The sequence below is a fragment of the Tympanuchus pallidicinctus genome, unplaced genomic scaffold, assembly GCF_026119805.1.
Source record: "Tympanuchus pallidicinctus isolate F22 unplaced genomic scaffold, pur_lepc_1.0 scaffold1, whole genome shotgun sequence".
NCBI lineage: Eukaryota > Metazoa > Chordata > Aves > Galliformes > Phasianidae > Tympanuchus > Tympanuchus pallidicinctus.
The window spans coordinates 10,886,954-10,912,536 of NW_026294618.1; the positions used below are offsets into that span (position 1 = coordinate 10,886,954).

At 42.8% G+C, this 25,583-nt stretch overlaps 1 protein-coding gene across 3 annotated transcripts in view; it reads right to left on the reverse strand.

The window, feature by feature from the left end:
• Window positions 1-23,788, reverse strand: part of VSNL1 (visinin like 1) — a 75,718-nt gene extending 51,930 nt beyond the window's left edge. For 2 of the 3 annotated variants that reach the window (XM_052666218.1, XM_052666130.1), the window contains exon 1: window positions 23,058-23,187. The gene's annotated coding sequence lies outside the window, so the exon portion shown is untranslated. Of the gene's footprint in view, window positions 1-23,057; window positions 23,188-23,651 lie in introns of those variants that run through there. The other variant, XM_052665966.1, reaches the window with a different exon arrangement.
• Window positions 23,789-25,583: the final 1,795 nt, after the last annotated feature.

Consider the following 25,583-nt stretch of genomic DNA (forward strand, 5'->3'; position numbering starts at 1 on the left):
ACACACATCTCTGCCCACTGTGAATGAGTGTTTTACAGCTGATGACTTTGACCTGAGTGCTAAACAGCTACATTACTAAAAACCACATGACTGCATTATGATAGATATTAACAGAAGAGGTTAGCGGGAAAGCAGATTACAGCTTTTTATTTTACTAAACCCCTTTCAGAGTCTAAACAAAGCGCTCACGTTGTGGGTAGTGATCCATTGGCACACCGCTCGCTCCAAATTCATTATAAACCAATCGTCAGAACTATCCCTTGTGACTGCTTCAGATGGAGCATGATTAAATGCAGAGGAAATACATTACTGAGAAGATGAATCACGATTCTGCGGAACGAAATCAATGGCTTTACGCTTTCGAGTTGGACACTGAAGGGCGGTCAAACACATTACTCACAGAAAAAAGTGAGCAAATGAATCACATAAACTGCTTGAACAGGAAAACTGCAGTTAAAGTTTGACTGGCAGTATGACTGAGTAGAAAAGAAACACGGAAGAAAACCTCAAAATGTTTCCTTCGGAAATAATTTCCAAACAAAAAGTGCTTAATTGCTCTTGTATGAATTACAAAGTTTTTTTGTCGCTTTCGATTTTTACAGTTTGAAAGATTTGCTACCTGACAGCTTGTTTGCACCTTTTTTCATGTAGGCAGGCTGGGAAACATCTCACAGCAAAGAAGCATGAACTCATGCTTTCGAGAGTATCGACTGCTGTAACCTAAGCCTGCTTGGTCAAGAGCAAAAAGTCATCAGAGAAATCCTGCTCATCTAAATTTAAGCATCAGGCTTCTATCTATAGGCTCTCCCGCTGGACCTCTTCAGCAACGCCTTCCCTTAACCCGTGTTCATGCACAGTGCTGTGCACCTGGTGATTAGCAAAGAAAAAAGGTTTTTCTGGCCTAGATGAACCAGTTGATGGTCTGCTACACAATGCTTACCAACAAGCTGTCAACTTCCCCATTTACCCATGCTAGCCTGCATGCAGCCAGTCGAGTGCACAGTCAGCTGTCATGTCAGCTCAAGGAGACCTGTGCAGGGAGCCTGTCCTTACAGGCTGTCCCTTTGCTATTTTACAGCATGACACACAACAGGTTTAATCACAGCTGAGATCTTCAAGTAATTTCTTAGCTGTGACTAGCATCGTTAATGGAGACTGGAGCAAGAAGGTCAAGGCTGGGGATGCATGAGTCTGAACTAGTGAACTAGTCCCTCCAGGCCTGAAGTTAGAAGTATTCATTATGCGTGCTTCTTCCTTCAAGAGTTTCACTTTTCAGAGCTGTCAATCTAATCTGTATCATAAAACACACAATTGATTCAAAATACAGAAATGGCTATAATGCAGATCAAGAAAATGTTTTTCAGCACAAAGAATCCATGCTACGTGGGCAAATGCAGCATAAAAAATGCACACAATCATTACCATTCCCTATTTCCTCATTAATTAGTGCACGTTATTTGAAATCAGCCTGATAGGTAATTTAGATGAATCTCACGAATCATTTCTTCTGGAAAAATGGAAGTACTTTTACAGATGACCGAACTCCTAGCAAGGTTATGTATTTATGGGGAAAAAAGAAAAGGAAAGAATGCACTTTGACATGAATATTGATAGAAACTACAAAATGATCAAGAAGGACAGAGCAAAAGGAAAGCTGCTTCTCTCTGAGGAGACTCTGTATCCCTGATACAGGAACTTCATTATTATTTCATGACCTTAATGGCAAGCCTTTGAGCCTTGTGTATGCCCTTCATAACTTAAAATTTATTACAGATATAAAGCAGCGGATCGAGGATGTGCAGTAGTTGAAAGCTGCTAGCTATTCCAGTTTTTACTTCTTTTATGTTGTACAATTGTTGCAAAAGACAGCAAGGTAAAAAAAAATGCCACTTTTCATACATCCCAAGTGTGAATCACAGCATATGGTCTTTCTGTTAAAAGATAAGCCAGAGGAGGTAGGGATAGAGAGAAAACCTCTCATGCTAAAGGACTGCATAATTTTATAATTTCATACATTAAAAATAATTGGAACAATTTCTTCCAACTGTTTTCAATGAGAGCTCTACTGGAATAAATTTTTATAGCTGGTTATTGCAGTTGTGCTAATAAAGCACTCATATCCTTGCCCAGCTGAATCTCTGTGTGCACACATGCCTTTTTTGTGGTGAGAAATCAAAGACAGACAGAAATCGGTGAGAGGCAAAATCTCAGTTTCACTATCACTTATCATGGCCAAGTACAATAAAATCTATTTTGCTGAGGAAGGAGGAGGAAAAGGAAGAGACCTGTACAATAAAGGATGTATTTGTAGAACCACCATGTCCAGAACTTCTGTGCCGCATCCTGTAAAACACAATAAGCAGTGTACACGGGGGTTTTTTCCTACTTGAAAGACATGTTTGCTTTTCAGATAACATTCTAAGTGCTGTTTTTCTAGGACATGCAGTTCAGGAGTTATCTCTCTGGAGAGGAGAGAAAAAGGTGAATAAAAAAATGCTTGCAACATTTTTTATTTGGACATCCACGCGTTCAGAACTCCTCCAGCAAAATACACAGGAACAGGCAGTGGCAAAATATCCAACAGAAGACTAGAAAGCAGTGGCAGTGCAGATGAAAAACATGAAAGTAAACAAGTGAAAGCTATATAAATATTTAAATTATAGCACTACGAAATTCACCAAAAATACTGTCTGTATTCCTGGTGTTTATTATCTACCGAGATAGAGAAATCGACAGAGGCTGCTACAGCCTGACAAGCTGGTTCGGAATCCCTGTGATGGTCTCTAAACAGCAAATCTAAAACACCAGCTGCTGTTCCATTAAATGGCCTGGGAAAATAAAATTCTGTTCAGATTCAGATAGATACAGATATCTATATAGCAGAACAGCCTGCTATATAGATAAAGACCACCTGGGAAAACTACTTCAGGAGAGCCAGCAAGAAAAAGACAGTAATACAGGATAAGCACCCTGGAAGGCAGGATCTATAATTCTAATACTCAGAGGGTAAAATGTTTGTTCCTAATAGGGCTGGCTGTCATTGCGTTGTCCATGGGAACAGATGAGGTCCCCAAAACTGGACTACAAGGGTGATGGACAGAAAAATAAACAAACAAATAAATAAAATAACAAAATAGTAAAAAAAAAAAAAAAAAAAAAGGTAATTCAGTTTTAAAGAGCGTTGCACTAGCTGAGACAACTTTGAGGGTCTTGCTGAAGCCAACAAGGGAGTCTGTCTCCAAGTTAAAGGGGGATTCAAGGAGACAACAAGCAACAAGGAACTGCCTGGACAGCATTCACACGGCTGTGTTTTTCATAGCAACTGCTCTCCCAGGTGACAAGTGACAGAAATGGGTGGAACGCTTCAATTCCCTTCTGTGATACTTAACAGCTGCAACTGCATTGACAGCCACCCTGCCCTACTTAGGTATGTAGAGTTTGGAAAGCTAGAAATATCAAACATTGTCCTCCTTGGCATTGCATCATGATTGCTCCACTCACCACTGGGGAATGCTGAAGTGAAAAGAGTTATGATAAAATATGGCTGTTGCTCTCTCTAATGATTCCAGAGGCTGGGAGTGCTTTTGATGGTACCATTATTTATTTGATATTTCTTATGCTTCTGCAATAAAGTACACAAACTGCTGCTAAGAAAGAACAAAACTATCTTGGATGACAAACAGATAAATATCTTTTCGTTATAGTCAATGCCATCTTTACCATTTAATTTTATCCACAGCTTTTTTGACTTCAAAAGCGCCATGAAACTTTACAATAGAGATCCCACCTACAGGGGAACCCAATCACCTGGCTTGAACATCCTCTGATTTGATTTGCCTATAGTACAGTAGATATTTAGGCCAATGGAGATGCAGTCACCTCCAGACAGCAATTCAGCAAGCTGAGCTAACACATTTCTCCCAGGATGGAGTAAGTCATGGTATGGAGGTGCTGCTTTCTCTCGACTCTCCAGACTATCATGTTTAATAACCATTGATTAAATTAGCTTTTCTGAATTTGTTTGATCCCTTTTCGACCACATTTATATCCTGGTCTCCACAACATCCTGTGGAAATCAGTTTCATAATCCAATTAAATGTTACACAATAACTTCATTGGTGACCCTATGTCTTGCACCGTGAGAAACAGTGACTATTTCTTAATCAGCTGCTCCTCTTCGGTCATGACACAGTCAGACTCCATCTAGCCTCTATTCCATACTCCTAAGAAACTTGGTGTCTTTCCTCTGTACTTTCTGTGATTGTACCAGTTGTTTATCATACAAGTGGCTACAATCAGAGACAGCACGTTCCACCTGATCAAATACTGGCATATTCTTTGGATCAGGCCCTGTTTGTGCTAAATGCTATACTGGTAGAGCTTTTACTTCTCTCCAGCATAACAATACAGGAAAAAAGATAAAGGAAATAAAGGATACAGCTCAGAAAACAAGGTAAATACATAATAATAATAGTAATAATAATAAAGCAGCAAGAAACTGTGCTTAAAAGCTATTGTAGCAGTTGCCAGGAGCTTGAAACAGCCGGAAAATCAAATCAGAGGATGCAATATAAAATACAGTTGGCTGCCAGAAGGCAAAGAATTGTCCAAGCTGGTTATAGTTGTAGCATTTATTTTTATTTTTTTATTTTTTTAATTACTCCAAAAAGACTCAGTATGAAAGAACTTGTTACAGAATCCCCTCTGGAACTGAACAAGAAAAGACTCCAAATGATGGATTTTTGGTAGAAATATTTTCAACCTGAGAAAAAGAGGGAACACAGAACAAACAATATTCAGGAAATCTTCCTGCTTTTTGCATGGTGGAAAAAATCCCTTCATCGTTCCTGACCACAGCAGCCTGGTAACTTGGGCCAAGCAAAGAGGGAGGTGAGCAAGTCAAGAAATATGTCAAGAAACAGTTTCAGGGAAAAAGATCCAATGTCTTTTCTCATACCAAATTCCGTGCTATGGGAAAATGTGAGCATCTCAGAATGGAAAATGAAGACTTGGAGACAGGCAGCGTAAGGAACCAGGTTTACAAAGACATGTAAGCACCTCCATGAGACTGGGGTATTTGCTTAATGTAGGCACTGATACCTAACTTCCTTGGTTCCTTTATATTCAAGCAAGTCAAGGTGAGCTTCAGGAGAAACTGGCTCTCCAGCAGCTTGAGTGCTCTTATGAAATCTCACCAAGTACCCAAATAGCAATGCAAATCTCATCTGAAGTATTTAGCTGCTGCATCCCCTGCTCAAAATGCAACTTAAACTCTGTCACCTCCACTTCCTAGGCAGATGACAGCAGCATACAAAGCAGCCCAAGCACTGAGCTTCATTTTGACAGCCAATGCATCCATGTCTTGCTTTGTGAGGTACCTCTGCTATGCATTCTGGGGACCTCAATTTCTCCCATACACCATGAAACATGCAAGTTGGCATTTACTGCTTCATAAAAATAGCTTGGCACATGAATTATGTCTCACTAACAATGTCCTGGGGAGCTAAGCAGGCCAAGCTGTGAGCACGCTGACAGACGAGGATAAGGAATGTGCACAGTGCAAGTGCTGGCTATAAAGCTGCTGAATAACACCTAGACCTACAGCTGCATCTCTATATGCATGCAAATATAGGTTAAGCTGGTTTTATTTTGCAGACACGCTTAGTGCTAAAGGTGTCCACACAGTGTGACCCTGGCTCTTGTCAGGCAGGTTAGATAATAGCAAATTGCCTGTGAACCTCAGTCCCAGGCTGTCCCTCTCATCCTCTTCCTACACTTCTGGCTCCCTCTTGTCCTCTTGTCAGTTATCAGCTGCCAAGCCGTTCCCAGTAAGTCTGCACCAGATGATCATGACTTGTTCTCCTAGCTTCCTTCCCTCTCTCCTTCCTACCTGGCTCCTATTCCCAGCTCAATGCCAGTTCTCATCACCCTTGTTGTCCTTCTTTCCCTTTGTTGGCTTTTCATCAGCAAAAACAGTGAGAGCTGCGATGTTCATAGCATACCAGGTGTATGCCTAAGGTAAAAAAGAAGATGTAAATTTGCTTAAGCTTCAGGGAGAATCATCTGGGCAATGTCTTACTGACATTTAAACAGTCTGGGCGCCTTCAGGTATGGAGATAAGGCAGACACCCAGCGGAGCAGAGCAGGAGTGCAGTTCTGCCAGGATCTTGCACAGGCATGAATCAGGAGGGATGAGGCAGGCCAGGGCACGATGCTGTGCTATATAGTGTTGTAGAATGTTTCTGTTAACAAAGCAGACCATAAAGTTAAGTGAATTATGCAGCTCATAATTATGATGTGTAACGCCTCAACAGCCCAAGGTTGCCAGCTGAGAAATGGTGTGGTTTGCAGGTGCAAAATGCTAACACGAGGAGGAAGACTGCTGCACATCTCCTCATGTGTAGACAGATGTGTGGGGTTTATGTACACCTGTCCTCCTTTGACCACCTGAAACCACTCAGGGCTCACCATTCACCATTCACTGCAGCCTTTCAACACTGGAAGAGAGCATATAAACAGGAAGGGGAACAGTTGTTTATGAGGTGGACAGTGATGGGACAAGGGGGAATGGTCTTAAACTGAGACAGGGGAGGTTTAGGTTGGATATTAGGAGGAAATATTTCACGCAGAGGGAGGTGACACAGTGGAACAGGTTGCCCAAGGAGGTTGAGGATGCCCCATCCCTGGAAGCATTCAAGGCCAGGCTGGATGTGACTCCAGGCAAACTGTCTGGTGGTTAACAGCCCTACACATAGCAGGGGAGTTGAAACTAGATGATCATTGTGGTCCTTTTCAACCCAGGCCATTCTATGATTCTGTGATAAAATGTTAAAAAAAAAAAAAAGATGGTGGGTTCAGAGATGTCACTTCCACTTGTACTTTCTCTATTTAAAAAACAAATGGTCAGCTAGAACAATCAGTGTTGGAGGAACAATCAATTTTTTGTCTGTTCTCTTTCCTAGACAGATTGGTCGAAATAAATTAAAAAAATAAATAAATCTTAAATCTAGTAGGAATGCAACAGGAGATGCAATCTCTCAAACAGCCAAGAAATTCCATCAATTCACTTCCTACCACCAAGGAAAGCCACTTGACACTGCTCATTCTTTTCTGATGTCACACATCCAGCCTGCTCCAGTACTGCTGCTCCAAACTTGCTTAGAAACATTATTTTTCCCTAACTTGAAACGAGCTGGGTTGATTTATGACTCCTAGAATCTGGCCAGGCTCCAGAAAGACAACAAGCTGCCTGTCTGCACTGGTTCGTTCCCTCAAGAAACTGAAATGAAAATGGTTTCTATTATTAATGACGATAGTTATTAGCAAAAATCAGTTCCAGTTTTTAAAACTCTCACGTGATAAGGGACAACAAAAAACTGACCAATTGTGCTTTTAACACCAAGCAATTTGAAATGATTGCAAAGGAAACCACGACATTTTCTCTAGTACAGCATCCACAAATCATGCACAGAATAGTACTGCGGCAGGAAACGTGATTAATTACAGTTGTTTCTACCTGGGTGGTAGCCATTCGGTGCTGGATATCTAATCCAAACTAGTCTTCAAGGCTCCAATGTACAATGGAGAGAAACAGGCACCCAATTCACCAAGAGGTAATTCATGCCATGCTAAAGCGTGTATACAAGATAAGTGGAATTAGTTGCTTTCTAGGGCTTCCTATTCTCTTCTGACCAGCAAGAAAGCCAACATGATTAGTACAGATGATAAATTTGTCAGACAGCAAAGATGGCATGAAACAAAGTCTACTGCTGGAGCTCAGGCTCTGCTGACTCTTCTGTATCTGGGACAACTGCAGAGCCCATAACCAAATTTTGCTTTAATCCTTGGGACCCAAATCTAGGCACTGTCCAGTCAGAGACCAGTGAAGAGGTGGTGGATCTGTGTTAAAACTGTGGGGACAAAACAGCAGCTCAATGTTAAAGCAGTCCCTGTGTAGATTTTGCCCAATAAATTTTCTGACAATATGACCTACTATCTACCTGGCTCAAAAAAAGCTCATTTGAGGCCCAGATTTGCTAAAAAAAATCCCACTAGGACAAAATTCAGATTCCTCTCTAGTCCTTATCCAGAAGCCATTATCATACATTTATTTACTTGATAAATTTCTTTCAGACTATGTTAATTTGGTTAGTTTTAAAGCTATTTTGAATAATTTAAACATATTAGTACCAGTGACTTGCTGACAGTTCCATGGGGAGTGGTTTAGTACCCACTGGTTCAGGTCATACGTAGGAATAAACACAACTGTATCTATACTGACTTTGTAGAGTTCCTACAACTCAGTCTGTTTCAACTCCCTGCTATGTGCAGGGTCGCCCACCACCAGAGCAGGCTGCCCAGAGCCACATCCAGCCTGGCTTTGAATGCCTCCAGGGATGGGGCATTTGTAGAGTTCCTAGAGCTCTACAGTGAGAAAAGCCATTTTTTTATGAATGTATCAGTAAAAGGCTAGGTTAGAAAACAGTATTCATATGGTATTATGTAAAGAATTCAGCACCTGAAGATAGATAGACATCCTATGAAGTCCTGCCTCTCCAAACTCTACAGGTAGTTTTTACATTGTAAGAGGAGTAAGTTACTAGGCATCTAAATAGTATGTAAATTAATTGCCTGAGTTTAATGGGTTAACAAACCATTCATAACCTGTATGGTCCTTATTCAGGCACCATATAACTCTCTTTACTTCACATCTTACAATAGGTTTCTCTGGATTCTTGCTTTTCTTAAAGAACTGACTTCTGAAAATAGAAATGACATGGGATTGCTGCTAACCTCAGCCTCAGATAAGGTTTTTTGATTTGTTTTCAACTATGACATATGCTCACTTTGTCCTTGCTTTGCTCTCCAAAGCAGTTTATAAAACATGAAAAAAGGACTGCTTTGTATTGTATGGAAAATAACCGTGCTGTGAGGAAGAATACCAAGGCTGAAACGCCTAAAATTAGACCTGCTTTCATTGGCAGCAATGTGTATGGATCCGCATTGTCCCAATCCCACATTCTACCTCTTCTGTTCTTGCGAAATATACTTTCTGAAAAACACTGAAGTTTAAATTTAGCAAACTCATTCAAGGACTCTACTGACCCTGGCAACTGGTTATTTTGATCACATTCACCTTTAGGCTTTAATACTGAATGAGCAGATCGGCTTATTTTCAAAAGCAGGAAGGGAGAAGCAGTATTTGCATAACAAAAAATGGAGTATCTCAGCAATGGTGCCTGCAATGATCCTGTAATTTCCAGGTTGTTTTTTTTATTCCTCCTAAGAAACATCAAATACAGATCTCATAGTTGTGTTTTTTTCTCCTGAAAGCAAGCTACTGAGAAGATATGCACTACGGAAAGTGGCTGGCACTGGGTAAGGTGGGACTAACAGGGACAATTTAATCATAACAGGTTAGCATCTACATTATACCATTCTTTTCACAGCTGCATCCATTCAATTCCCACTGTATTCAAGAGAGCGAATAAATAAAAGCAAATGTATCCAAAAGGTCAAACTTCATGGATTTTCAATGAAAAAAGCCACACAGAGGCTCGAGAGAAACCGATGCTAGCTACTGCATTAAAGCTAATTCAAAGTGTTGGTATCACAGTGTTTATTTTGAGTGTCTCCCCATGGAATTTCAGGATAAAATATGAGATTGGCATCGAGCCTCAAGTGGGTACAGCCAGAGCTGTCCAATTCCAGCAGCCTATTGAGCCGAGCTGTTGGGATTCATTTCTTGAGTTTATGGCTACAGCTCTCTCTGAAGCACAGAGCTGTTAATATGTGCAGAACATTGATACAGAAACAGCAAAACCACCTCCACCAGCTGGATGCCTGCAGCGTGCACTGCTAGAGCACTTCTCAGATAACTACAATATTTGAGATTATGTGACCAACAAACGCTACGCCCGAGTCAGGATATTACATACAAATGTAGGTAAAGCAGAAGTTATTTATCCATCAGAAAATGCTGATATGGGTCTCCAGTTGCAATAAAGGCCTTCGGCAATGAATCAGGTGGGGACTTCCTCTCGGGAAAGGGGAATTTATTCTAGCTTTACTCAGTGAACAAGGAGCCAAAGAGGTTTTCTTGGAGTTAGGGTCAGTGGAGGTCTAGAAGAAGCTAGTCCTGAGCTGCATTCAGCATTTCCCACTGGAAAATCTGCCCATTAAAAGTAATGTTTTCAAGATAAGACAAAGAATAACCTGAGAATACTGTTAAATTCATCACACCAACTTTGTCAGCATTTCCTCATGTTTCCTACACCCTGGAAACTGTGGGCTGCCCTTCAAGCTCCACAGACTGAGCACTGAGCTCCATGGGTCACACGGTGGCATTTCAGACAACGCTTTTGGAAAATGAACACAGACTCATTGCATCACTGAGGCAAAAAGGAGATATTAACCACCAAGCACTTCACAAATAGGTTGTTACAGCATGGGAATCCTGAGAAAGGTAAATACACCTTTCTCAGGCCCAGGAAGGTTTGTCTTTGTTCCAAGCCCAGGATGAGGTAATTTCTTCCTGGGGCAGCCTTTCATTTGTGCCTGATTAAGCCAGGTAATTACCTCTTGGATTTTGTGGGCAGGAATGCTCTGTGTAGTCAGCCCATTTAAGAAGCCCTGGTTTCAGTCTCACGCTTTGCTTTCTATTCTTCCATATACAGAGCTATCCTGGGCTCTCACTGTTTTGATAACTGCAGACTTTCAAGTTTCTGTAGTTCTTCCAAATTCTTCTAATGATTCAATCACTACAGACATACCTATAATTGAATATCAGTTCAGACTAAAAGAGGCAGTGAATAAGAAATACAAAAGCTATTATGGAGAAATTCAAAGTAATAACACTCACGTTCCTTTCTTGTTCTTTAGAAAAGCACCTTGATAACACAGCCAATTCTTTTCCAGAGAACTACAATTTTCTGGACTAAGAGAATGTGTACATCTTTTCTGAGAAGCTTTTCACAGAGAACATCAGAAGCAGGAGAGCTCCTCTCTGTTACTCACTTCACTACAGAAAGCACATGAGGTTATCACCTGACACAAAACCAGAAGAAACCATCTGATCAGTTTTGAGAAAAATTTAGACAGGTTGAGGAAGCACCACTCTAGGGAGTGTATTTCAAAAATAACCTCCCTTTTGAACCACTGTTTCATCTGCTCACTGCAGATGAAAGGGCTGTTTGCCATTTTCCACCAAGCATATTTTGCTTTTCCGCTCCTTGAGGCTTGATTTTCTTCTGACGGAGTGGAAAGGAGATTTGGGGAAAACCCTGCAGGAATGGCACAGTTCAGGGAGCTGCCCTGCTGGTTAGCAATGCCAGCTGCCCCGAGGAGTGCTGACAGACATCGTCTCCTCCTGCTTATTCATTTAGCCCCGAGAACAAGCACAACTGCAGGGACTCATTAGGGTATGTGCTGTTGAAGTGCCTCAGGCAGAAAAATAAGCAAAAAATCAAGTGTCCAAACCCCTTTAGCTCGCCGTGGGATGTAGGGCTGTTCCAGCCCAAGCAAAGGCCCTCTGCAGTTTTAACATGCCTTTAAATACCTTACTTACAGCTCTAAAGTTCCAATGAATGGCCTTAAGCTACAGGAGCAGAAAAGAACCATCAAACTCTTTTGCTGAAGAGCAACCAGGCTGTAAAGTCCTACTTTCAGAACATGCAGCTGACATGGAGTTTGTTGTACAAGTCCCAGATTCTTGCTATGCTGAAAAAAAAATTTGATATCCAATGCTTATACATGGCAGATTTTCATCTTTTGTCTTTTTCGATGTGTAGCTGGTTGACAGCACTTAATAACAACTTAATGGAGTCTGATGGAGTCAAATTGGCTTACAGCCAGCGTGACTGGCGCTCAAACGACTTCACTTTCAAATGTTTTTCCATAAAAATAGATGGGCAGTAACCATCACCAACACAGCTGGCCAAAAATAGAGAGATTTTTCAAATAAGAGGCAGGGAACACACAACTTCTGGCCCATTCCTCATAAGAGATGTGCCTTTACTATTCTTCTGCTCTAATATTTAAAAGAATGTATTTTTACCTGGTCTCAGTGTTAACAGTGTCACACCCATTCCCCTCAGAAACAAGCAAGCACACATAATGGCTGTTTCTGCCTACTCTTATTGTAGAGACAACTCTCAGGCACAACCCACAGATTAGCAGAGTGTAACTGGTTATGCAGGTTTATTGCACTCTGCTGATAAATTTTCGCATTCCTGTTTATCCACATCAAACTGATCTCTGGGCAATGCTTCACCTTTCAAAGGGGAAAAGCCACAAAGCCTGTCTAAAGTGGAGTGCAGCTATAAATTATAGGAGAGCTCTCCCATTTTGTACTCTGCCATAAAGCACACAACTGAGGTCAGCTGCTGTTTCTTTATAAAGCTAACTGTTCAAATCCATATGAGAAACTGACCTGGGACTTCATTTTTTATCCCCACTTTGACAAGCATCTGTGCATGAGGAATTTTCAGATATGTAATGAAGTGCTGACATCTGCATTTTGTTATTAAAAAAATAAAGCCGAAAAAATATGTCAAGGACTATGGCTAAAGTGATAATTAAACCTGATACAATCATTGTGTATAAAGTGATGTAATTAATCCAGTGCAATTAAAACTCAGAGATAACAGAGACTTGCATCTCCTTGCTATCCAAGAGCCCAATCACTGCTCTGTAATTCATGCTCTCATCAGCTCTAACCCAAGTGGATCCTTGTTATCGCACCACTGCCCAACAGATCTCAGCTGAAAAAGCAGAGGAATCTGGGAAAAAATGGAAATACCTGCTGATTTCCACTTCATAGAAAATTAAACTGGGAGTAGCCTGGACAGGTAGTAAGCTGGTCATTTAAACTTAAGGTAAAAAAATAACACTTTTAGTTCATTGTTGCTTTTATTTTATTTCATGAATTACATACAGGCTTCTGTAAAAATGTATAAAAGTACCCAATATTTCTGAACTGCACCAATTTAGTTTCACACTGAGTGCATCAGAGAGCCATGAGGAAAGATACGCCTCAGGAATGGGTCACAGGCAGATAACAGGTCTGTACTGGTCCCATTCCTTCATGGGCAGATGACTTCATAGGGATTTTAATCTGATATGAACCAGTTCTGCTGCTAGAAAGGGCAATACCCTGCAAAGAATCATTTTTAGAAACAACTCTTTGTCCAAAGTCTCGTGTACACCAAGGATCTGTATGGCTGGGACAGATCAGTGTACAAACAGAAGTCCGATGGGACTCTGCTGTCATCCAAATTTCTAAGTCTGCATCACCATTCTTTTTAAACCCCAAACCTGATAACCCCATCAACAGCTCTTGTATGATAGCTCCTGCTGACAGATCCAGAGGCCAGACAGCAATACAGGAACTACATCTGAGCTGTTTGGGCAGCCCTTCTGCGGAAGAGTTGGTCCATTACTGATGTACAGGACAAACTCTTGTAGCTTCAGAAAAAAAAACTTACACACATGCTAACATTTTTCAATATGACCTGTAACAACTAGAAATAGGGGTTTTTAGGTGTTTTTTTTTTCCTCCTTTCAAATTAGCAGTGCAAACTGAGTTGCCCCAAGAGAAACTGCACTATAACACTGCTATAAGCAGACAATTCACTGCAAGATTCCAGGGTCCTGGATCCCATCCTCTGCCATTACTTTGCCAGAGGCTCTGGGCCAAGTCTCATTACTGCCTCCTGCTTCATCATACAATATGATGTGAATGAAAGCATTTCAAATTCTATGAATTTGCCAATACTGTAGGTGTCTTATCCCATCCAAAACTGACATCAGCAGTAAAAAACTACATAGCACATAAAAACAAAATGCAAAACAATGAGCAACTTGTCATTTAGATCCTTCAAAATCAGAGCCCCAAACTAACAGTTTTTTACTGTGGAAAATCAAGATTTTAAAAAGCAGCAGTTTAATCACAAGACCAATGAATCATATGAGAGAGCTTAGAAAGTCTTATGCGAACACTTCACATTTTACTTTTCAATCCTTCTCCCTGCTTAGTTTCATATCCCAAATGCCTCCAAATGCACCCATCCCACTACGCCCGCACAGAACTCACTGCCAGGGGAAGCCTGCTCTCAGGAAGCTCCTCTGGTCACACTGAGGACTTACTTGTAGGTGGCTGAAAACCATCACGATTCCTCTTCTTCTTCAACAGCAACACCTAACACCCATCTCCTATATACAAAGTTATCACAGTTCATCTCAGTGAGATATCCTCTGAGCACCAAGATCAGTGGATGCTTTTGATCTAGTGCAGTTCTGATAGAGCCTGGCCATCACTGCCTATGAAGAAGCAGTTCAGAGAAAAGCAGTAAGAATCAGCTGATTCAGCTGAATCACCAAATTCAGCTTTTCCTGGTAATTCAAATTTTCTCAACACATTTTTTTCTCACAACATCTACAAAATCATGAAAAGCGTTCAAACTGTTGTAGCTTCACATTTCAAATTAATCACCTCTTTTTGTGAGAGGCTCTCCACGCCTCAGTCTTGCAGCTTCCCCTAGATGCTGACACCTCTACACTCTGCTATCAACTAATGATATCCTATTCCCTTTCCTAAGTATCTGTGCTCACTTCCCCCCTCCTAACTGATTCATTTTCAACTCCATCTCCCTAGCACTGAAATTCTCACAGATCCTATCCTGCCTACATCTCTGGCATGATTCACGATCACACTTGCTCTTTTTCCCCAGATTTCTTCTCCTTCAGGCTACCAGCTTGCTGAACACTTACACCTACATCTGTAGTCAACTCCGTGAGTTTCAACCAACAGATTTCCCCGTGCATTTCAATCTAGTCACCTGCAGAAATGTCTTAGTGGCTCAGGACATAATTTCTTCTATTTGGAGTTTAGCTGACACCACTGATACACTGCAGTTAATCTGCACTAACACATTCCTGTTGGCAACAGGACACTGAACTGAGAAGAAGTGGGTAACACACATATTGTTGTCCTGAACCCCACGTAATTTGTATAGAAGAAGTGGAACTTTCGAAATATCTTACTGTCTTCTCTTCAGCCTAATCAGAATCATAAGGTATCCACTACAGTCACAGTCAAACAGTTATTTTTCACATATTTGAAGCAGATTAAGTTGCAGGACATTTTTTTTCAATTGATTTTAAATTGACTGTGTTTCACTAACATTAAAACAACAGCAAGAAAAATACCTGATACTGGAAAACAAAACACTTTATTATTTTATGTGTACTGTAGATTTCTCATGCAACAATCCAGAACCTTGTTGTTTCTCACTTACTTATAGTTGCATATTACTACCCTACGCTCAGTGAAAAATCTTTGAAAGAGGTTCAATAGCAATAGATCACATAGCAATTAAGTAGCAAAGTGTTGCCCAGCTCATTCATGTCTAAAAACAGCAGATGAACAGCATAGATATTACAGCTTTAAATGATACACACATCTGATTATTGATGACAATAGGAATTATATCTGAAGAATGTTATGAAAATTTTATAATAATTCAGCAGTCTCCTACATCACATCTTCCTACCCTGTAATTAAACAACACAGAAAATAAAACAAAAGTATGTACATACAGGCTCTGATGCCATGCACAGGACGTGACATCCCACTACACATATTTATCAGGAGCGACATATTGGACCTTGCACTAAGACATAGAGAGTTATGGCATTGAAGACTGTGATCCACTTGACAGAGCAGACAGGCACACAGCAGGAACACAGCTGTACTCAACATCTGCTCACACTGCACTGTGCCTTCTTATAGACTTTGAAAATATCAGCCTAGAGACATCTGGATGCAAACCCAGCTGTGCATAATGTCTTCTAGGGTCTGTCTGCATTGCAGTCCTGCTGGCTTTGGCACTGGGAGCGGCCTGCCCCGTCAGGGCAAAGCAGAGGGCAGTGTAGGCTGCAAAACCCCTTGAAGGGCAGGCTGAAGACCTGTAAGCCATGCTAAGCGCGGCACTGATGTGTCCGGCTTGCTGCAGGTACATCTCATACTGGAGTATGTCAGCATAGTTCATTCACAGCCTAGCGACTGCAGATTAAATGCACCTTAATAAGCTCTGCAGGAGATGGACTCAGCCACTGCTATCAGACATGGATTGGTTCAATCTCCCTGCAAAGTCCCTGAATACGCATCTTATCTTTCTGCACAGTGTAGTTATTACACCTCCTATATTTTGTTGAAATGTTAATATAAATATTAACATTATAGCGCTGTAAATTCATACAGTTGCACTTCTTTGAACATCTACAAAGGCCAGATCATTTTTTACAAAGCTCACAATAATAAAAAAACCCACAGTTAAAATGCCCAAAATGCAGGAGGCATGCATCACGATGAAGTGTGCACCACCAGGCAGCGGGAAGGACTGGGCGCCTCTCAGCAAGCAGGGACTGATGGAGCAGAATTACCACAGAGAGAAAGCAGAACCAGAGAGGAAAAAAGGGGATCAGGGAAAGCTGAAGGATGAGATAAGGAAAGGCAGAGTACCTGCTGACACCTCAGGGTTACACTCTCACATTCCTCTCAACAGAGAGGGAAGCCTGGACGAGTTGTATTCACCTTTAACCATGCAGAAACTAATATCACTTATAGATCTGTGGTCCAGTAGCACCTATCTGTGGTAGACACAGGAGACAAATAAAAATAATAATAACCCCTTCCAATCCTCCTATTTCTCCAGATAACAATGAAATTTTAAAATGTCATGGAGCTAAATAGCTAAGCATTTGCCTGATGTGTACCACAGCAAGAGACAGCTCTTGTAAATGCGTTGTTTTGTTTTTTAATTAAAAATGATAAAAGCTACCTTTAGGCTGACCTACTTACCATTCCTGAGGAGGGATATGGAGCCATGGCAGATACCTCCCTTAAACACTGTGGCATCTCAGTCACACAGTTGTGTCATCAGAAGATCACTGACAGGAGAAGGCAGGCATACCTTATCTACTTGTACAGGAAAAAGTTTGTGACTCCTTTACTCTCTTCTGTTAAGAACGCATAAATTGCAGCTTTAACAAGGTAAAACATACAATCGTCTGATTTCAAATCCAAAAGCATGCTAACCTTTTGTGCATTCTCATGCCTGCTGGAGCACACTGCTGAGCACCCTTTGCCCTTATAAGGTGAGCAATGTGATCAGATACACGGCTACTTATCCGTCAGACGGATGCAAAAAATAGAAGTGAAAAATGCAAGTCAAAATTAGTTCAAAATTAGTTAAGAGTTTATTTGAAGATATAAGTTCTGTTGCATAAACCAGTTGGATTTGCAAAAATCATCAGCATGATCTGATGTCTTACTAATCAAACAAAAACTCCTTCACAGGCCGCTGCATTTTCAAACGGAAATCTTTATCCCCTTCAGGATAGGTATTCCAAGGTGTCCAGTGCCTGAATGTCAGCACTTACTGGTATCATTTGGAAATAAATAAGTACATTTAAAATGAAAAACAACGGCCTCCAAAAGTACAGCACATGTTCTGTTGTAAAGGAAGTCTGTCAGTCATGGTGATGTCAGTTGGATATGTGCTGGACATTAGCAATATTGACACAAATAAGTTTTTGCAGCATTATCCATTAAACAAGCAGATTTTGTTTACAGTGCCAACGCCTTGTAAAAATGTTTATTTTTACTAACTTTTTAAAATAACCATTTTTTATGTATGCCAAATTCTATTAAAAAGCAAGAACATTTTTATTCAAACTGCTAATATCCACAATTTAATCCTCTAAGAGTCTCCAGTTACTTTATATTTCTAAATATAGCTGATAAGAGTATGCAGAAATGTGCTGTATTCTACTAGCTTTTATAAACAAGATGTTCTAATTTTAGATGACTCCATTCTGAATAAAGTTTAATTAAATACACAGATATTCTGAAACGCAGTCCACTGAAAGGGTATTATTCAGCCCTCCTCAATGCCATTTAATTCCATTTCATGGCAAATGATTTAATATCTACTTTTGAGTAAAAACGTTCTCTAAGTGGAACGCTAATCTTTTATTTAAAAGAAAGAGAAACCAAAAATCCAGCGACAACAAAAAAACCCAACCCACAAACATTTCCAGTAACATACTGCCTTTGTGGCAGTATTTTTAGATGCTAAAATCAAGTTTCAGGTCCTGTACAGACACCTGGCCCAAGAGCTGACCTATTTAAGTGATTGCCTTTCAGCTGCTTCAGGGAGGCATTGGCTCAAGAAATGGTAACGAAGTCCAGAAGTAAGATGCAAGATGCACACCAAGGATAACTAATTATTACAACTTAAGAGGAACCATGATCATTTTTCATGATCATTTGTCATAATTTCATAAATCAAAGACTGATTTATTTCCCCCCCCCCCCAAAAAAAAAAAAAAGTGTGGATCATGACCAGGAGACTACACATGGGTATCACTGAGTCAGTGTTATGGGCTGTGCTGGACACTTGGTTACAATTTTCATTACTCCTTGCAGAATTAAACACTCATGGACCTGAAACCTTTCATCTGTCTGAGCTTCATATTTAGCTCCAAGTTAAAATAATTAAAGCAATTTTCATCAAATGCTTTAGAGCCTTACATTTATTAGTCTAAAAGCTCTGTAAATTACCATCACAGCTTGTTTTCTTCCTGAGTGTACATTTTTACTTGTACAGTTCTGGGAATATAGTCTTCATCAAAGTCTGAACAATCAAGGTAATCCCACGGACGGGTATTCAACTGTTTGATTCAACGCGTCAGGGGTTAAACAAAATTCCACTACTGAAAAAACCAACCACCACAGATCTCAGTCTGTAAGTGTTCTCGTATTGAGAAGATCTGTTTGCAGACAGGAGAAATAGGTACACACATCCCATTAGGTAGATGACACAGCAGAGCTGCACAGAACTGATGACGTTCCAAAATCATCATCTATTTGAAAGTAAATCAGCCATAAGTCAGAAGTGATTAAAAGTAATTTTCATTAACAAGTTTAGTGTCTCATGTATATGACTCTAAAAGCTATAAATATCACTATAACAGCCTGGCTTTGTGTATTTTGTCCCTACTCTGAAGTTGTGTAATGGTGACCATATAGATATCCCTCATCAAATTGCTCTGTGATGATAAAGTTCTTTTAGAAGTCTTTGTTTTCCTCATAGGAAAATATTTTTTTGTAATTAAAGATCCACTTGATTACTTATCAGATCTCGTGACTTCTAAAATCAAAACGCTGTTGACAAACTCTAGAACATGGCAAACTCTGACTCTGTCAAAACACTGCAATTATGGCAATGATAATATAATCTGTTAAATTTGTACATTTCTGAACTTGAAAACCTGACTTAGAGGAGGTCTATTCAAGACAGAAAATCTTCAGTATGATCTATCACACTTCTTCTTCCTCTGTTCTTGATTCTGTTCAGAATGCATTTTTAGGTCAATGCATTTATTATCCCACTCCAAATGAACACTGTAATTTCAATTAATGGTGCCTTTATAAGATATTCTAGAAAATGTATTCTGTTCTTTACTCTCCTCTAGGAACTCATAATGAAGAAGAATAGTTTGATATTTTTATAAATACATCAGTGAAATTGAGTATTGAGACATTTGTATCTTTTCCTTCTCTTTCAGCTGTCTCCTTGAAACCACTGAGTTTTACACCTTTCAGCTACGATCCCATCTCTAACAATCTATTTTCTACATGTGTATTAATGTCTGTTGGATCATATTCATAAAGATACATGGAAAAGCTCCTGAAAGCAGAATTCTGTAGGTAACGTCCACGTTTAAGTTTAAAACACAAATTAAAAAATACATCTTCTTTGCAACTGAAATAATAACTTTAAAAGCCACATGGATTTGAAGCACTACCTGGAGATTATGTATTTCACAGTAGTATCCTTTCTATCGTGTTTCGTTATCTTTGAAAAGGATTATGGCTATCACCCATACAGCATTAGTATAAAACTGGAAGGATGAGATATTTTTGATGAATAAAGACGGGAGCTGGAGCTAAAGCGAGAAAGCGCCTCAGCGTGATGGAGCACAGCTGGATCCCAGCATCCCACAGCACTGCACATGCTCACTGCCTCCCCTGCTCCTGCTGAGCTCTCCTAGCAGGCACTGCTCTCAGCAATGCCACATGCAGAAGTGATAAAGTCACAGTTCTTCCAGAGGGTTAAGAAGAACATTACTGGCAAAGGAAAGATGCAAGCAGGGCACTTGAAGGGTGGAGAAGAAACAAAATTGCACTCCAAAGGAAGGAAGAAAAAAAAGGCAAAGGATGTATGGGACAGCAGACAGGGGTAATGGGGACCCACAAGAAAAAAATAACAGATTAAACGTCTAGTTCGTTACGATGAAGTCTGAACCAAAACTAGGCATGAGGAATAATGCAGGAAGAACGCTCAGTTGCTCTCTATGAGTGTCAGACAAAACTAGAAGGGCACAATACATAGGCAATCAAACTGCTCTGAAACAAGCTTCCTTTTGAACCACTATTATAAAAAGCAAAGGGTACTACCCACAGTAGGAAAACAACATGCATTAAACAAGGAAGGGATAAAGACCAGTAATGGAAATATTTTACATCAGAGACATGATGTTTTTTCGTGGTAAGTGCTACGTCTCCCAGTAGTACATATTTTAAAATCAAATGTACCTATTACATTTTAAACCTTCTGACTGTAATTCCAACTAGTGCACATTGATGTTTAACTCATACTAGCATTATTTGCCCCAAAGACACAAACCTCTGGAAATCCAAGGGAATCTGCAGGATTTGTGGAATTGAACCCCTAAAGGAGTGCAAGGCTTAGATACAACACACACAAATATGCAGGAATGCACGGCGCAGCCAGGCATAAAATTAGAATTCAAAAACTGAAAAACAAAACCAGAACAAACAGCTTGACAAGTAAACAATTTTGGAAGCTCTGTAGCAAAGCTCACCACGTTCGTGTGCCTCTTAAAAAGAATCTGCATTCTTAGATCTAGAACATTCTCGCAGCTACACGGAGAGACAGCAAGAAATGTCGGAAGGGCTTACACCACTTCAACAGACTGAAAAGAAGAGAAGGAATGGTGATGCAGGAACACGTTATGGAGAGGTGCTGAAGGTGGGGAGCCTGGCACAGCCCTGGCAGCAGGATGTCACACCTCCTACACCATGTGGTTCCTTTTCCCAGCGGCACCAAAGCCAGCATGTCGCACCGCTGTCATCCCATGCAGGCAGCAAAATTCCTGCCAGCAGATCCTGCCCTACCCTAAACCTGCCCATTGAGACTTTGCCTTACCCTTCTGTCCCAACTACAGTTTTCCTTCTGGTTGGTACCACAATGTGATACCAACTGTGATTCTTCTCATGTACCAGGGAAATGTGACGGCTCTGGCATCTGCTCTGCAGTTGTGAGGTTACATAAAGCTGTGCCCGCCTCAGACAGGTGTTGCTCAACACTACCGCTGATGCGATGTCAGCTCTGCGTTCCAGAACACCGGGTACTTCTAAAAACAAGTCAAAATTCAGCAGTGGGATTTTATGTACAGCGTGTCTGTGTGGGGCAGGAAGGCAACAGCCTGATTAAACACCGCAGTTCTATGCCACAGAAGTTTGTGATTCAATTCCTTTCCGAGTCCAACAGGATAAGGATTCAGTCCTTAATTAAAAGGCAGGAATAACACATAATGAAGATTAAAAATGTTTCCTTATTTTTCTCTCACAGCAACATTAGCCCAGACCACTTCGTGCTTTGTTTGAATGGAGAAACAAAATGTAATTAAAGTTTTAATTAAAATTGATCGCGGTCCACAAAACTGAAATGGATAGTGCTGTGCTAACCTCATACTGGAAAACTTTCCAAATAAATGGATGCTGTCAAATGAACTGTGTTCTTTAACCAAAAAAAGAGCATTCTGACAGGAATAAGGGTAGTAGTGAAAACCAATGAATCTGAAGATGTGCCATAGAAACAAGCAGTGCATTCTGAAAGGGGCAGTGCGTACACATCTCATGGAGACCAAGCTTCCTCACGTTCTCATTTTCCTCTGCATGCGAGGATTCTGTTCCTCATCAGACCCAGCTTAATAAATACATGTGTCTTTCTCCTCTTCATAAGAGGCGGTGAATCTCTGTGAGCTCAACTTTCTGATAGATGAAGGATGAGAATGCCTATCTGCAGAAACACTCACTCTAAAATGTCACTAAAAATATTTTGCCGGCGGAATTGTTGGCAAAAGCAGCTGCACCTCTTAAGCACATCTGCTACGCTAACATCTTCAGTGCGGAATTTATTCATATATTTGCACTCGGCTAATTGGCTTGTGAGTAATCACGTTTCAGTAGGGATGAAAAGGGCAGGTTTGCGAAATGCCCTTTCTTTGAGAGGTGGGAAGCCCGGTGTTGCGGGCAGCAGTGCTCTGCTACCCGCAGGTACCTGTATACCCACCGGTACCTGGTATACCTACCAGTGCCCAGGCTCGAGCTCGTTCTCCCTGCCGTGGAAAGGCACCGAGCCCCGTCCCGGCTCCGCAAAGCCTCCACGGGACTCCTCTGGGGGGGGCTGCAGTTGCATAAGATCGCGCTGCCCTCCCATAGAAATACCCATCCCCACGGCGGGGGGGGGGGCAGAGCACCGAGCTCAGGGTGGGAAGGAGGGGAAGGGGACACTTCGGCCGAGGGTGGGGAGGTGGTGGTGGGTACATCCCGCACGGAGGGGGCTGCGGTGGGCAGGGGACACCCCCTGCGTTAAGCGGCGGGGACGGCTGGGGGAGCCCCGCACGGAGGGGACACGGCAGCCTCGCAGAGAGCGACGGGCGGGAAAGCAGCGCTTGGGGGGAGAAGGGGAGCTTCCAGCCGCCGCCACCGGAGCGCCAGCATCACAGGGCACCGCACGGCGCACCGGCCCGGGCACACGGCCCCGTCCCCGCCGCAGCGCAGCGCCGTGCCCTGCCCGCGCCCCGCGGCCGCTGCCGAGCGCTGCCCCCGGCCCCGCTCCCGCACCGCCCGCGCTCGCCCCGCAGAGCCCTGCGTCGGGCTGCGCGCCTCGCACCCCCCTCACCGCCCTCCGAAGCCGCTCACGCCGTGCCTCAGCCCGGGCTCCTTTGTTGTGGGCGCTGGAACTGGAAAGCTTCTCGCCCCGCGCCTCCTCCTTCCTCGCCCTCCTCCTCCTCCTCCTCCTCACGCCTTCGGCTGGGAAATGCCCGGGACCGCGGAGCACCGCTGTCCCCACCCACCTCCGGCCCCAAAAGCCGAGCGCGCTCAGGAGCAATCGAAATGATAAGAATAAAATCCTCTGACGGATGGTGCGAGCTCCGCGATCGCCGGAGGTCGGGAGCGCTCCCTCCTCCCCGCCAGCGCGGTGACCTTGCGGACTGTTCCGCTCCCCGCGCTCCTTCAGCGTGTTTTCTTTTTTTTATTATTTGCTTCTTTTTCACTGGGAACTGAACGAGCGCTTCGCTCCCTCGGAACGCACCTCTCGGATAGCTCCGCGCCAGCCGCACCTCGCACCCTCGGGGCGCAGCACCGCCAACGCGACCCCTGCAGCGCCGCCGTCCCGCAGCCCCGCTCCCTCGCCTCCTCTCCGCGCTCCGTCCCGCGTCCCGCATCCCGCCCGCACCGCTGCCCCGGCCCGCGGTCCCCGGACGCAACTTACAGACGGCGCTGGGAGCGGTCGGCGGTGCGGAGGAGGGCGCTGGGGCCGCGGGGTCCCGCCGGGGTGCTGGGGCCGGAGGGACGGCGCCTCGCTGCGCGCCCGCCCGCACCGCTCGCGCCGCAGCTCAGTGCGCGCCCCCGCGCCGCCCGCCCGCCCCGCACTGCAGACCGCCGCCGCCCCGCGCCGGCCCCGCGCACGCGCCGCCCGCGAGCATGCGCGCGGCCGCCGCGGGCGGGAGGGAAAGGGAGAGCGCGCTGGAGGCGCGGCCCCGCGGTGTGGTGTGGGGGGCGATGGGGCGAGGGGAAGGGAGCCAGCATCCTGAGGGCCGCCTCTGGTAGCCTCGCAGGGCAGCGCTGGTGTCAGCGTTATGAGCACCTGCTGTCTCACACACCGACGCGGGTGCACGAGGTCTGTCCCACTGACGGAGTAAAATGGCCCCTTACGAGGCTCCAGCCGGCTCATCCCCGGCCTTCGGGTTCTTCCCGATAGTCCCCGGTGTGCTGTGGCCAAATGCAGGCTTCTCTGGGAGGCTTGATGTCATCTGTCGCACGCACCGTGTGTGCGCCTCCTGCCATGCGTTGCACCGCCACCGGCAGCTGTCCCCGCGTGGCTGGAGCCCCTCTACCTGGCGCGCACGTGTGAGGACGCAGCTCGTGCTACAGGCTGTGCTCTGACCAATGGATCCTGTGCCCAGGGCCGCTGCGGCCGTCTTGCACACATGGAGGCACCATCTTGCATTACAGGCTGCGCTTTCAGCCGTGGCTCTTTTCCACAAGCCTCTTAAAATAGTGTTGAAGTTAATGTTAGACGTTTAGACTGGTCTAATGTTGCTCAGCCCTTTGACATCAAACCCAATCGATCTTGCCCTGTGATATGCAGCCCCAGTGATCTTGCCCTTCGATATAAAACCCAGCTCATCTAGCCTTTCCCTTGCTATCACTACTGCTATAATAGTAGCAGTAAGCCTTAATAACATTGTACAACATATAACCTATTGCTAGGCCCTCTCTATGGCAAAGCTATACATAAATATTTACTCTTACACACTGTGAGTTCTGCTACTGATTGTTTACAGTACGTAAATTAAGTATATTTAGCATGTCCAAAGAGTAATGCTAGGGGAAGCAGATGCATACAGCAAGGAAATGAAATGAAGGCAAAATAATGACGTATATTAAGAAAAGGAGCAAAACATGCACTATTTTATATTGGTACTCATTATTTCAGAAAAAAAAAAATCATGAATATGCATGACACGTGATAGACGGTAACAAAATTTGGTTTAATGGTGAAATGCTCAAATAATTCAATTACAACACAAAGTAATGTGTTAGGTTTTGTATAAATGCACAGGAAAACAGTATTTTTACTTTGCTAATAAAGGTAGCTGAATTTGTAAGCTATTCTTCTCTGATAGGAAAAATTACTAACTTACTTGTTGTACAGTGACACAATAACAGGCTCCCCAGGGCAGTGCTCTTGGCACTGAGCTTGCCAGAGTTCAAGAAGTGTCTGGATAGTGCTGTCAGACATAGGGCCCAATTTCCGAATGGTCCTGTGTGGATCCAGGAGTTGTACACAAAGGGAATTGGACCTAATGGGTCCCTTCCAACCTGGGATCTTCCATGACTCCTTTAATATATGCATACAAACTTTAAGTTTGTATATATTTTTTTAATTTCCCAAAGCATTTCTCTTCCTCAGTTCCTCTTCCAGTTTTCTGCACGTGCAAAAATGCAGCCTGAAAATGCTAAAAATTGAGATTGCATCCAAGCGTACTGTTAGGAAGTGATGCACCTCACCAAGTATTTGAAATTCCTGTTTTATTTGATCTTGATTAATTTAAATTGTTTAGTGCCATCTCCATATTTACTACCTCATTGCTTGCTCTGCCTGCCAGATCATTAATAATCATCTTTAGCATAATGAAAG